Source organism: Canis lupus, chromosome 1 (assembly GCF_011100685.1).
Source record: "Canis lupus familiaris isolate Mischka breed German Shepherd chromosome 1, alternate assembly UU_Cfam_GSD_1.0, whole genome shotgun sequence".
In the NCBI taxonomy this organism is placed as follows: Eukaryota; Metazoa; Chordata; class Mammalia; order Carnivora; family Canidae; genus Canis; species Canis lupus.
The window spans coordinates 45,123,677-45,136,958 of NC_049222.1; the positions used below are offsets into that span (position 1 = coordinate 45,123,677).

A 13,282-nucleotide genomic window follows, 5' to 3' on the forward strand; every position below is an offset into this window, starting at 1 on the left:
AGTAGCACTGCCTAGCTTTTTAGATGAATTTGTAATGCCTATAATATAATATAATGCCTGTAATTTCTTTAGTAATAATTGAACTAAAAGAATTTGCAAATAAAATCCAATACTATTAGTATGATATAGCAAAGAATCTATTTACTGCAAATTCTTGCATTAAAGAAGTAGACTTTTAACAGTGGAGGGTTTTTTTTTTTTTTTAACTTTAAAATTTAGGTACTCTGAAAATTGCCGTGTCTTTCCATTTCATTTGGACTACTTATATTTTTTAAACAGTATAGCATTTTCTGTTTTGTCAACTCATTAAAATTTTCCCTTAAGTGATATGACTATCACTTTGCCATTTCAGTGAGTTTGTAGAATTAGTTTTTTATTTGCCAAAGTAAAGACTAATTTGTTCACTGTTTTAACTTAGTGTTACAACCTTAATACATTTCTCTTATTTTTTCATAGGATTAGCCAGTACAATTTGTATTCGATCAAGTAAAAAAACACAACTTTGTATGACTAAAATCCAAGTTATATGAATATAGGTCTTTACTAAATAGGTATCTTAATAAAGGCTCCTTGTAAATGTAGAGAAATTTGGACATTTCTTTTTGTTTTATATGAAAAACACCAAAGCACTTAAAGCACTGCCTGGCATGTCCTACAACATAGGTGCTCACTATTGTAATTGTCAATAATGACCAATAGAGACTTTGGGACATGCAAATCAGTTTTGTGTTAGTTGCAAATAATTAAGAGTCTATTAGTACAGATTTGAATATTCAGAATGGGAGAGGATAGGACAGAGAATGGAGATTTGTGTGGTTCTTGGAGCTTTATAGGTCTTGCAAGACTTTTTTTACACCCAAAGCTTCAACTTTTCGACCTATATTTATCTGATGCATTAGGCTAGTGTCAAGCATCCTGCTGGCCCAAGTGGCTTACCTTTCATGGAGAGCTGTCTGTGATCGAATTTCAGGAAGAACAATTAGAAAGCTTCCAGGTTAGTAATAATTCAGTGGTTATTTTTTTTTTCAATAAAGTGGGAATTCAAGTTTTAAAAGTAGATATTTTTTTTCATGGGACTTGAGAAAGGCTGACTCATTTGAAATAAAAAAGATCTATACTTTTCCCATGAATATATTCAAGCTAAAAGATGTTGTTAATCACCAAAAATAAACTAAATACTTACTTAAATTGTGTCTGACTCAATCCATTGTATGGGAAACTACATTTAGGAAAATGATTTTCAGATTTGTTATTAGATTTCCCTATATGACACTGAGAATTTGAAAAACACTTTATCTAAAATAAGTCTGTCAAATAAAATTTGAGATCCAGGAGATTTATCTATTTCAGGAGATTTATCTATTTCAGAGAGAGTAAGTAAACTTACTTCATTGTTGCCAATTCTGGAATGTCTAGTCACCTATTGTAGCCAGTTTAAGAAGATAAGAGTAAGGATCTTGGTTCCATTGGGAACCACAAAATGTCACAGTAACTGTAGTTATCTGTACTTCCAAATGTGAAGCAGTAATTTTTTTCATTAGGGCTTTACAAAAATAACAGCTAGACTCTTTAAGGGCTAATGTAAAATTTAATTGTTACCTTGATATAGAAAGCTGATTATGGAAATGGGGCACTCCCTTAAAATGTTACCAGCTCTAATCTTTGTCACCTTGGTTATTGTATTTGTTGAACCAAAGCTATAGATGTAGGGCTTTACATGGAAGGATCTAAATGTGTAATATACCTGCCCCCAAATTCATAATTCAAGGCTTTTGTTTTATTTAAGCCATGTATTTCAGGTTCTTCTAGTATGACTTTCATACTCTGTCTGGACAACTGAGAAACCAGTAGTTCACATTTTAATCAGGGTACACTAAAGTTGATTTCTAAATTAGTATTGGTTTTCAAGGAGTGAAAAATGACTTCCCTCACTCCACAAGCAATCTGTTTAACTGATAGTAAAAGTAAGGAATCTGGAAATGTTCTTGCATGAAGGAAAATTTTTTGATGGAGGGTTCACCTGAGAAACTCTGGAGATAAAGGCACTAGTCTTTAGCTCTTCATGAGCCTCTAGCTATGGGTTATACACAAGTGTATGGCCTTGATTCTTTCTAAACCACTAAACATCAGATGGAAAGATTTTAAGAGTATAGGAATAGTGTAACCAGGTCCTGAATACAGACATGATATCTAGGTTCAGAGAATTACATGAGGCTGACACTTTGTGATTAGTCAAGTCTTTTGAGGTATAATTTTCTCAGTTTTTCCAAAGCAATACTTTACTACTTTTCCCTTCATTCTTGGCAGTTTAGATTCTCATTTCTTTTTGTAGCTCTAAGTGTCTGTGTGGTAGAAAAAGAAAGTGATTATTGAGCACTGCCTATTGTTGTTTTGTCATCAACTATCTACTCAGGTACCTTAAACAGAGCACTTATTCTGGCAGGATGTGGTTGAGCCAGGTTGATTTTTCTTGGTAAATATTTTTGTTGTTCAGTAAGTAGTCTGACTTTACTTTTGTTTCTCGCTTGGCTGTTTACATTTTTAATTTCGCGTTTCAGATACTTTCTAAAACCAGTATCTTTTCTTTCTCTGAGTTTCACATCTGCTTACCAAACTTGTATTTCTGTAGGAATTAGATCTTTAAAGCTTGATATTTTCTTTTCAGGACCTACTCAGTCTTCATTAAACATATGACTCCTGTAAATGCTCCAATAACCAGAAATTAATACTAAGTGTATACTCAGTACTAAATATATTCTCAGAGAATGAGAGCAACCAACAGAGTCACCTACCTATATATAGGGTTTCTGTTTGTTTTAGGTTTTATTTATTTATTCATGATAGACACACACAGAGAGAAAGAGAGAGAGATTGAGGCAGAGACACACAGGCAGAGGGAGATGCAGGCTCCATGCAGGGAGCCTGACCTGGGACTTGGATCCTGGGTCTTCAGGATCACACCCTGGGCTGAAGGCAGCGCTAAACTGCTGAGCCACCGACCAGGGCTGCCGTATATGGTTTTTAAAGAGTAATATGGGGACACCTGGCGGCTCAGTCATCAGAAGAGTATGTATATGCTCTTGATCTTGAGATTTTCAGTGTGAGTCCCATATTGAATGTAGAGATTACATAGATTAAAAAAAAATAGTATTTCTGACAACTGACTAAAAAAGTACTAGCACTAAATCATTTTTTATTCATCTTCTGATTTATTACAGCCTAACAATACTCATTTATTATTCAGTGCTCTTAATGTCATCAGCACTACTGTTCATCTGAATTTGCTTCAGCGTCTCTCATGGACCAGCTGAGTCCAAAGCTGCCAAAAGTCAATTGAGACTGAACAGGGCTTCAGAGAGGAGCCAGAGGTGTGCAGCAGTGAGAGTGATTGCAGTGGGACAGGCATGCGGCCCCCTTGGCCTTTGACCAGATGCTTTATGTTTAAGTACAAACAGAGACCTTTCTTCTTCTGTTTTCCCTTTTTCCTTTGTGAGCATACTATACTCTTGGTGATTATAATTTATGAACCACTATTCTAAACTCCTTTTTATCAAACTGATAAATTTAAAATGAAGTATTTTATTTCATTGAGCCAATGTCGCTAGGATTGATTCATGGGAATAAAGATGGAATGTTTGGCTTATCATGGATTAAGAGTACATATTTGAAATACCAAGTGGTAGATCTCTTGGGACAATGATTAAAAAAACAAACAAAACCCCAGACATTTATCTAGTTTTGGAATTTAGCCCAGGGAAGAAAACCCCTCGGGTCCTTCTGCTCAGACAGCCTGATGTACACCCTTGAACCCTCTAGTAAATGAGAATTAGTAGCATTCCCAATGTCTTTGTGCCACCATAATTATTCCTAAAGCCTTCTGATTGCTAAGCATAATATAATCTGGAATTCACTTCTTTAACAGAACTGCTAAAAGCCCTAGCACCCTTGCTTCTTGCTCTCATATCTTTCTAATCTTACAGCTTTCATCTGTAAGCTATAGGAGGTGGACTCATGTGTTTTGGGATGCCTTTTTAACTATTGCTTGATCAATAGAACTCTGAGCCTAAGGAAAGTTAACATTGTAATACCCATCAGTAATGGAATTTATCATCTTATGCTACAGCGCTCTATTTTATTTTTATCTAGAGCAAGGTTAAAAAATGTAGGTGTGTACCAACATATATATATCCCTCCCTGATAGATAAACTTTTACCACCACAACTATGATGATGGATACCCTTAATTGAGCTATCCCAGACTCTTTTTTGCTAAGTCCCACATTTCTCCAGGCAGCTGCTACGAGTCAGTTGTTAATATGAGACCTGAAACCTCTTCATCCTGGTCCTGAAGGATTTGACCATTTAAAATCGTGTGTCTTTCTCAAGAACCAGTTCCTGTGTCCTCTCACTTGGCAGTATACAGTTTTTCACTTCTTAAGGTAGTGTTCTGTGTGATGTTACTTTTATATTAACACTGTAAGGACATTATCCTCTCCTTGCCTTTACTGGCCTTGAGATGCAGTCTCATTGTGCGTAAGTTAATGAATTAAATGTTTCATTCTGAATTCTTTGAAGTATTTTTGAAGTGAAAGACTACAGGTAAAATTATTAGCTTTTAATATTTTATAGGCATTTTTTTCATAACACCCTAATTATATTTTGGCCTTATTTCAACTCTTTATAGGGAAAAGAATCCTCAATGAAGATGTTAAATGGAATAATTCTATCTTTTGCCTTTGGTTTTAGGTTCACTTTAACCTTGTCAATAAAACTTTTGATTTATTATTAGAAACATGATAAGGCATGACCTTTGAACCAGTTAATCGTTACGGATATTAAAATTTTATCTCAAAAAAATATTAAGGGGACAGTTATTTTTATTGAATTACATTAGAGGAGGAAGTTTATTTAAAAGGAAACAATTGGAAATAACTCCGAGAATGGAATTAGGAGTAGTATATTTGGATTATTTCCCAGAGAAAGTAAAACTAGTAAGAGGCCAGTACAAAGATTGTTTAAGAAAGAGAATTATTTAGCACCTAAATAACTTAGATTTTTTTCTGAAATGAAAAGATGAAGTTTTACATAAAGCTTTCATGTAAAAAGCTTGTTTCATGTTTATGTAACCCAAGTATGTTAGAATAAAATATTTTAAGATTATGAGTGATCATGGAAATCAATGCATATGGCCTTGATGACTTCTTAATACCAAGCACCCTTAAAAAAAAATCCATTTTGTTTATATCAAGAAAAATAAAGGCAGTTTCGGAAATTTGTCTGCTTTGGAACTTGACTGAACTCTGTATTCTGAATTGATTGGAATGTCTAGTAAAATCTGATTTGCCTAATGTTTGGCTTTGAAGTAATTTGATTTAGTAACATGCAACCATACATAGTTAAAGAGTTGTGGGTTTTTTTTTTTTAAGATTTTATTTATTTATTTGAGAGAGGTAGCAGGAGCAGAGGAAGAGGCAGACTTCCCACTGAGCAGGGAGCTCAGTGTGTTACTTGATCCCAGGACTCTGAGATCATGACCTGAGCAAAAGGCAGACACTTAACTGACTGAGCCACCCAGGCATCCCAAGAGTTGTTTTTCTATGAGTAGCTTAAGACTTGAGCCAGATACTGAAATCCTTAGATTTGCTACATTAACGAAGATTTGCAATTATTAACTATAATTAAATTATATGATGTCTAGACTGCTCTTTAACTATACTTCTATTCTCTTAATTCTTATGCTTCTTAGCATGTTTCTAAAGCACATGCAATTTCCATTTCTTTTGGGAGGAATAGACATAACCTAACAGCCTTAGGAATAACCCTGATTTCTGTATGAACAAGTTTGCCTTAAGTAAATTCTTTTACTTGCTTGGTTGTAATTCTAGATATCATTTTGTAACTAGGTTTTGGGAAAAGTGCATGGGATTTTCCAAAATCCCCACTCTTGGAGATCATCGTATTACAGGCCTCAAGTGTACAGATCAGACTGTAATTAGAGATAGACTTGAATGATGTTCACACTGGCCTTTAGAATACGGGATTCCAGCTTAATTTTTCATCCTTATATCAGTCTATATAGCAGATCCGAAAGTGAATCCAACTGGAATTTTCTTTCTTTGAAAGAGAATGGGGAACAGACCCAAAACACTTACTCAATATCAACTTCAGATGGTTGCAAAGCCTAAAGGAGTTCTGTTTAGCTAGATAATCATAGCAAGATTATAACCAGCACTGTGGTTTCTCTCTAGTGGTTTCTCTCATACTCTCAAACATGTGCTTATGTTGAAAATTATTTAGTAAAGACATGAATCTTTGCCTACTATATCTGGGATTATTGTGTTAGCATATTTTAGTGTGAGCTATTTGTATTGAGATGCATTTGGTCTCTTGAGGAAGATCTTGCTTAATGCAAATCCAGTGCTGTTAGCTGTACATGAAGGTGCTTTAATAAGTTTATGGATTCAGGAAAAAGAAAAGAAATTTCTGGGACAAGTTCCTTATTTTTTTAAAGGATATTTTTAGACGGGGAGGGGGGGAGAGAGAATCTTAAGCAGGCTCCAGCCCAGCGCAGAGCCCATTGCAGGTCCCAATCTCATGACCCTGAGATCATGACCTGAGCCAAAATCAGGAATCGGACCCTTAACCAAGGGAACCACCCAGGCATCCCATTAGGAGATTTTAAAATGAGATAAATTTCTTTATAGATCACTTTCCTTGGTAATGTTGACAAACATTGGGGGTATTATTGCACATGTAGTCTCTTCCTTGATATGAGGCCAGCTGCTTAAATTGTGAACAAGTACACTTGAAATGTACACATTTCCAGGAAATGACAAGGTTATTAAAATGTAGATCAGGTTTTCAAGTTTGAAGACTGTATTTAGAAAATAAAATTTAACTGAGATGGCTAGTTACAATGTCTTCTGGCCAGTCACTTCTGACAATATGCAACAATGAAGCTTTCGGAACCCAGATACAAATGTTTTTTTCTCTACCATGAGCATAATTGTAATGTGTACTAATACCCAGAAGCATGTTAAGTTATTATGACACGTTTTCAAATGTGATGACAAACTTAAAATAGCAGATTATATTACTTTTGTGTCTTAGGACAAAAATGTGTTGATTTTAATGGGTAAGGTTTGGGACAAATAAAACATAGAAACTTTTCTTTTAAAAAATTTACAAAATTATGATAAAATTGCATATTCAGGGAACCCCTGGCTGGCTTAGTCAGTGGAGCAAGCTCCAACTTGGGTATAGAGATTTCTTAAAATATGTTTTTAAAAATTGCATATTTGGGGGAAAAATTAATTTTTACCCCTAAAATTTTGTTCTGGCAAACAAGGAGGTGGTTCTTTCAAGAGTCAGAACATCTTTCAAGACGATCCAATCCCTTAAATTGTTAAGGTATTTTAATAAAGCATAATCCTGATGCGCAGGTTCCTTTCTTGTACTGTCTTCTGGAGAACTCATAAAGGGAAATACACTGCTTTTCAAGCCTGGGAGAAGAGAAAATATTTCTTTCACTCAACAGTTTGCTTTCCCTAGTTGCAAGCCTTTTCCATTCTCCACAGAATCATCCCAAAACTTTTCCACCCCCCATAAAGCATGTTCATTTCCCCTCAGCAGAGTACCTTCCTCTTTTCTAGTGACAGGAGCTGCTTTGTTTCAGGCAGCCTTCTCTAAGCTTACTTTAAATCATCTGGTCTCTGCCTCTAGACCATTCGTTCTCAATGAGGAAGAGATTTTGCCCCCTTCTTTTCCCCAGGAGACATTTATGGTTGTAACTGGGATGGGGTTGGGAGTACTCCTGGTATCCATTGAATATCAGGAGCAGGGGCGCTGTTAAAACATCCTACAATGCATAGGGCACCCCCTGCCCCATGACAGAATTCTTTCTCCAAATGCCAAAAGTGCCGGGGCTGAGAAATTTTTCTGTAGTCTTAGGAGCAGATGTCACTCCCTACCTCTTTTCTGTATTCTTAACCTTCTTCCCTCTTCACTTACCCCAAGTTTTCTCATTAATGTGTTTCCAGTCTCTCACACTTAGAAAAAGTAAGTGTACCCTTGACCTTTTGTTACTTGCTCATGGAGGAGCAGAGGAAGAGGAGAGAGAGAATATCAAGCAGACTCCACACTGAGCATGGAGCTTGACACTGGGCTTGATCTCATGACCTGAGCTGAAACCAAGAGTTGGATGCTCAACTGACTGAGCCGCTCAGGTTGCCCCATTGGTCTCAGTCTCCTCTTCCTCTTATTCCTTACTGCACTGTAGTGCTTTTGACCTCACCAATCCTCTAAAGTTGTTCTTTCTAAAGTCCTCATGACATGCTGGACTCTCTGAACTGTTTACCTTTTCCTGGTGTCCTATCTGATCTCTGCCATAAACATCGTATTTCAGCAATTTGATATAACCTGCAGCTCCTGCAGAGTGCTTCACTGCTTGTCTTGCTGTTTCTTCTGCCTCAAGTAGGCTCTTTCTCTTCACTGTGCAGACTCCTATTTGTCTTCAAGACTCAGGGCAAGAGCTGTATCTTTTCTGTTCTCCCCTGAGTAGCCATCCTCTTCTCACTAGGTATCTTTGTTATAGTACTTTGTGGTTATAATGCAATTATTTGTTGACTTGTTTGTTCTTCAGAGGCCAAGATCAGATCTTATTTCTGCTCCTGGTGAACTGCCTGAGTCAATACACATTTAGTAAAAATTTGTTGAAAGAATTTTTAAAATTTGTTTTAAAGGTTTATTTGAGAGACAGTACTTGCATGCACACCTGTGGGGCAGGGGGAGGGGCAGAGGGAGAGAATTCCAAGCAGACCCCATGCTAAGCATGGAACACAACATGGGGCTCAGTCTCATGACTCTGAGATAGTGACCTGAGTTGAAAACTGAGATTCGGTCACCCAACAAGGCACACCAAAATTTAATAATTATTATTTTATTTTTTTGAGAGAAAGTGTACATGCGTGAGCAGGGCAGGGGGAGGGTCAGAGGGAGAGAGAAAATCTTCAGCAGGCTCCATGCTGGGCATAACCCTGAGATCAAGACCTGGGCTGAAACGAAGAGTCAGATGCTTAATTGAGCCCCAAGAATTTTCTTTTAATTTTAAAGAATAAACATTAAAAAAAAATCAGAAGAGCCCAGAAAGATAACAGATCTGGAAAAAATCTGTTCTTAACAATAGAAGGCCTTAAACTACAAAAAAGTTCAGCATCATACTTGGAAGCCTGTTAGAAATTGAGTCTCAGGCTCCATCTCAGACCTACTGAATCAGGATCTGCATTTTTAAAAGCTCCTCTGGTAATTCATAGGAATGATAAAATTTGAGAAACAAAGTTCCAATTCATTTTTCTTTCTCCCAACAGATGTGGTTTTCCATATGTCCAAGTGGAATACATAGAATATTTTGATATTTGTAAAGATTAGAATAAGTACCTTTGATGAATGTATTTCTCTTAAGAGAGCAGTTAGCAGAAGCCCAATGGAATACTTATTTTTAACAAGGAAGGGGAGATCATTTTTTTAAACTAGAAGTGTTTTTTGGTGTATTTTAAGAGTTTCATTTGATACACCTCTGATAATGTCCGTAAGAAGAACTTTGCATTTCTCATGTGAATATTGTTTTGTCTGTAGGTTAAATTAAATCTTGTAATAGGTGCTATGAATTTGTATTAAGGAGATAAATGCGTAGACTTTAGTCCTTTCTGATTTGGAGGCAGAAGTCCTACTTTACCAGGAGATACTGACATTGTGGCTGTGTGGAGTGAATACAATTTAATAAAGTGTGAAAGGCTTTTAAAAATGTCATTGAAAAATGGGATGTAAAAATTGGAAACTATCAAGCCTTTGTTATTTAAAAGTTACTGTAAGCAGTATAACACAGCTGTGCTTTTAAGATGAACATATAATGGTGAATGCTGTTATATGGCACAACATTGGTGTATTAAATAGAGGGTTTCAATTGTACTATTAAATTTCTATAACGTAATTTCTAAAGATACAGGAAATCTGATTTTTTTTGTTAATGGTCTGAAAAAAATGACCCAATGACCCAAAATGAAGTGTTTTGATCAGACATTTAATGTTCCAAGTTTCTTAGCAAATTTTTTGAGGTGGAGCCCAACATGGGGCCTGAACTCATGACCCTGAGATCAAGACCTGAGCTGAGAGCAAGAGTCTAATTCTTAACCAACTGAGCCAGTCAGGTACCCCTAAATTTGTTAGTTTTTTAAGTTATCTCTACACCCAACATGGGACTTAAACTCATGACCCCAAGATCAGTCACATGCTTTACTGACTGGGTCAGCCAGGTGCCCCAAAGAAGTTTTTTTTAAATGCTAAATTTTAAACTTAATTCTAAAACTCAAATGTAAATACTTGAGGGGTAAGAGTTGGAGAAAGCATGTTATTCCATGGGATTATCATTGGGATGGAAAAACAAATTCACAGTAGATTCAAATACTTATTGAAGAGTATGTACATTTAGTACTTTGATAGGTAAAAGTTGGTGATTTGGGAAAGATAGTAGAGGACTGACGGGACACAGTCCTTGACATCAAGGAGTTTACCTTCCAAATGGGAATCAAACTATTTCAGTTTAATGTGTGAATTGCTTCAGCAGAAGGATATACAGGATGCGCTAATAGTAATAGAAATCATAGTAGTAGATTTCACTACTAGTAGTAGATTTCAGTTAGAAGTTGCTGCCTTTTTTTTTTTTTTTTATGAGAGGATGGGGGAGGGTCAGGAGAGAGAGGATCTCAGGCTCCATGCCCAGCACTGAGCCCAACTCGGGACTTGATCCCACAACCCTGAGGTAGTGACCTGAGCTGAAATCAAGAGCCAGATGTTTAACTGACCAAGGCACCCCGGTGCCCCAGAAGTTACATTTTTATTTCAGCAAATTCCCTAAATCTCAATATCCTTATCTATAAAACCAAGATAAATATGTCTATCTGGAAGGCTTGTTTTGAGGATTAAATTAAACTACGTGTACAGTGCTTTGTACAGTACCCAAACAGACTGCTTAATAAATGTTAGCCACTGCTCCTACTCTGTGGCCATTACTGTGTAACTGGAGAGAATCCTTCCTTCTAGCATAGTGCTTTCTGCCTCCCTTCCTTCTTTTTGTATTCATAGCCCTACTACATGGATTTGAAGGAAGTGCTCAAATCTTGGAGGTCAGATCTAGATCTCTTTGTAAGTTTATTTTCTCTTATTGCTCCACTCTCACTATGAATAACTCTTTCGTTTTTTGAAAGTTTCCAAGACTTCGGTGTTGTGGTCCTTTTACAGGATGTTGCCTCTCATCATTCAACTCCTGCATCATCCTGTATGGACCTCCTTAGTCACATGTGGCTATTTAACTTTATTAAAAATTAAAACTTCAGGGGATCCCTGGGTGGCTCAGCGGTTTAGTGCCTGCCTTTGGCCCAGGGCGCGATCCTGGAGACCCGGGATCGAGTCCCATGTCGGGCTCCCAGCATGGAGCCTGCTACTCCTCTGCCTGTGCCTCTGCGTGTGTGTGTGTGTGTCTCTCTCTCTCTCTCTGTCTATCATGAATAAATAAATAAATTAATTAATTAATTAATTAATCTTTTTTAAAAAAAATTAAAACTTCAGGGGGCACCTGACTGCTCCATTGGAAGAGCATGTGACTCAGGGTCATGAGGTGGAGTCCCACGTGGGGTGTAAAGATGACTTAAACTTAAAAAGAAATTAAAAATTCAGTTCCTCGAGGCTCCTGGCTGGCTCAGTTGGGAGAGCAGTCACTTGATTTCAGAGTTGTGAGCTCAAGCCCCACATTGGGCATAGAGTTTACATTAAAAAAAAAAGCAATTCAGTTTCTCAGTCATACAGCCTACACTTAAATTCTCAGTAGCCACATGTGGCTTGTGGTCACCAAATTGGATGGTGTAGGTGGGGAACATTTCCACAAAGTTCTATTTTCTAGCACTATTGGAAAACAGCTATTGCTGTTAGTGTAAGACCCAGGAAGTGCGCTGTTTACCTTGTTAGCAGTTTTACAATTCAAAATCCTCTCTCCCTCACCAAATTAAAAAAAAAAAAAATTTAAAGCCTATCACCCTTGGTTATTTTTCCATTAAAGAGTTAAAATGCAGATGCCTGGCTGGCTTAGAGAACAAGGGACTCTTGATCTTGGGGTCATAAGTTGAAGCCTCATATTTGGGCATAGAGCTGAAAGAGTTAAAATGCTTGAACGATTTTGGTTCTTATTTTTATAATTATAAAGTTTGGATTGATAATTATCTGAAGAGTTTTATTAAAATATCTCGAGTTCTCAAAATTCAGTGAAGTTGTGAAACAATTTTAGACATCTTTAAAATGTTATTTATGATTGAAGATAACGTTTGATGAGATTAAACATATTCAACAGACTGCTTCAATCCCTCTCTTCTTCAGTCTTTCATATCTTATATTTGCCATTTGTTTTTTCTGAGCAATGCAGCCTGTGTTTTCCAAATACAAACTGTTCATTTAGGGAGCTCCATACTGCAGCTGCCATTTACATCTACATTATTACTTGTGGCAGAAAAACAAACATGCTGACAGATAATTTTGAATGAATCAGCAAAAGTAAAAAGACCAAAAAGTTTCTGCACAGACTGCTGCTGGCAAATTTACAGTGAGTGGAAGTGTTGTTCAGTTATACAAACATTCCAGAGGAGTTTGCCAAGAACCTATCTGTAATTCATTCCTGAAGTGTCCTCATAAGTGCATATATCAAGATCTTCCCAAAGAGACCTTTTATTATTATTTTTTAATTCTGTGGCCCTAAAAATGATGTCCTTTATTTTCTGGCTTGTTGCAATAAAAAATTCACATTTACAGATATGTAAGTCAATACTAAATTTATTTTCATAATACGAAATAGATTCTTACCATGACGCCCTATTCAATTTACTGCATACTTTATAACTTGAAGCCATATATTCTCTATAATATATAGAAATATTAAGGCAAGTAATTAATCCTAAAGATTGGGAATCAGATCAGAGTTGAATAAAAAGGGAGTAATCCTCTCGTGTTTTTAAAAACAACTTGTATTTAGAGCTTAAAAACACCATAGAGATCATTGGCTGTATTTTTACAGAAGACAAAGCTTAGATTATGAATCCATGGTGATGGACCTAGGTAGCAGTTTTTTGTTTTTAAATATATTCTTTGCTTCATATAGTAAGTGTATATAATTAAATAGTATTTATAGCTTATACATCTCCACAGAAATTCAATGAATGCGGCCACCTGGGTGGCTCATTTGG

At 36.3% G+C, this 13,282-nt stretch overlaps 1 protein-coding gene across 24 annotated transcripts in view; it reads left to right on the forward strand.

Moving 5' to 3' along the window:
• SCAF8 (SR-related CTD associated factor 8) overlaps window positions 1-13,282 on the forward strand; it is a 221,958-nt gene that overhangs the window by 88,824 nt on the left and 119,852 nt on the right. The window lies entirely within an intron of this gene.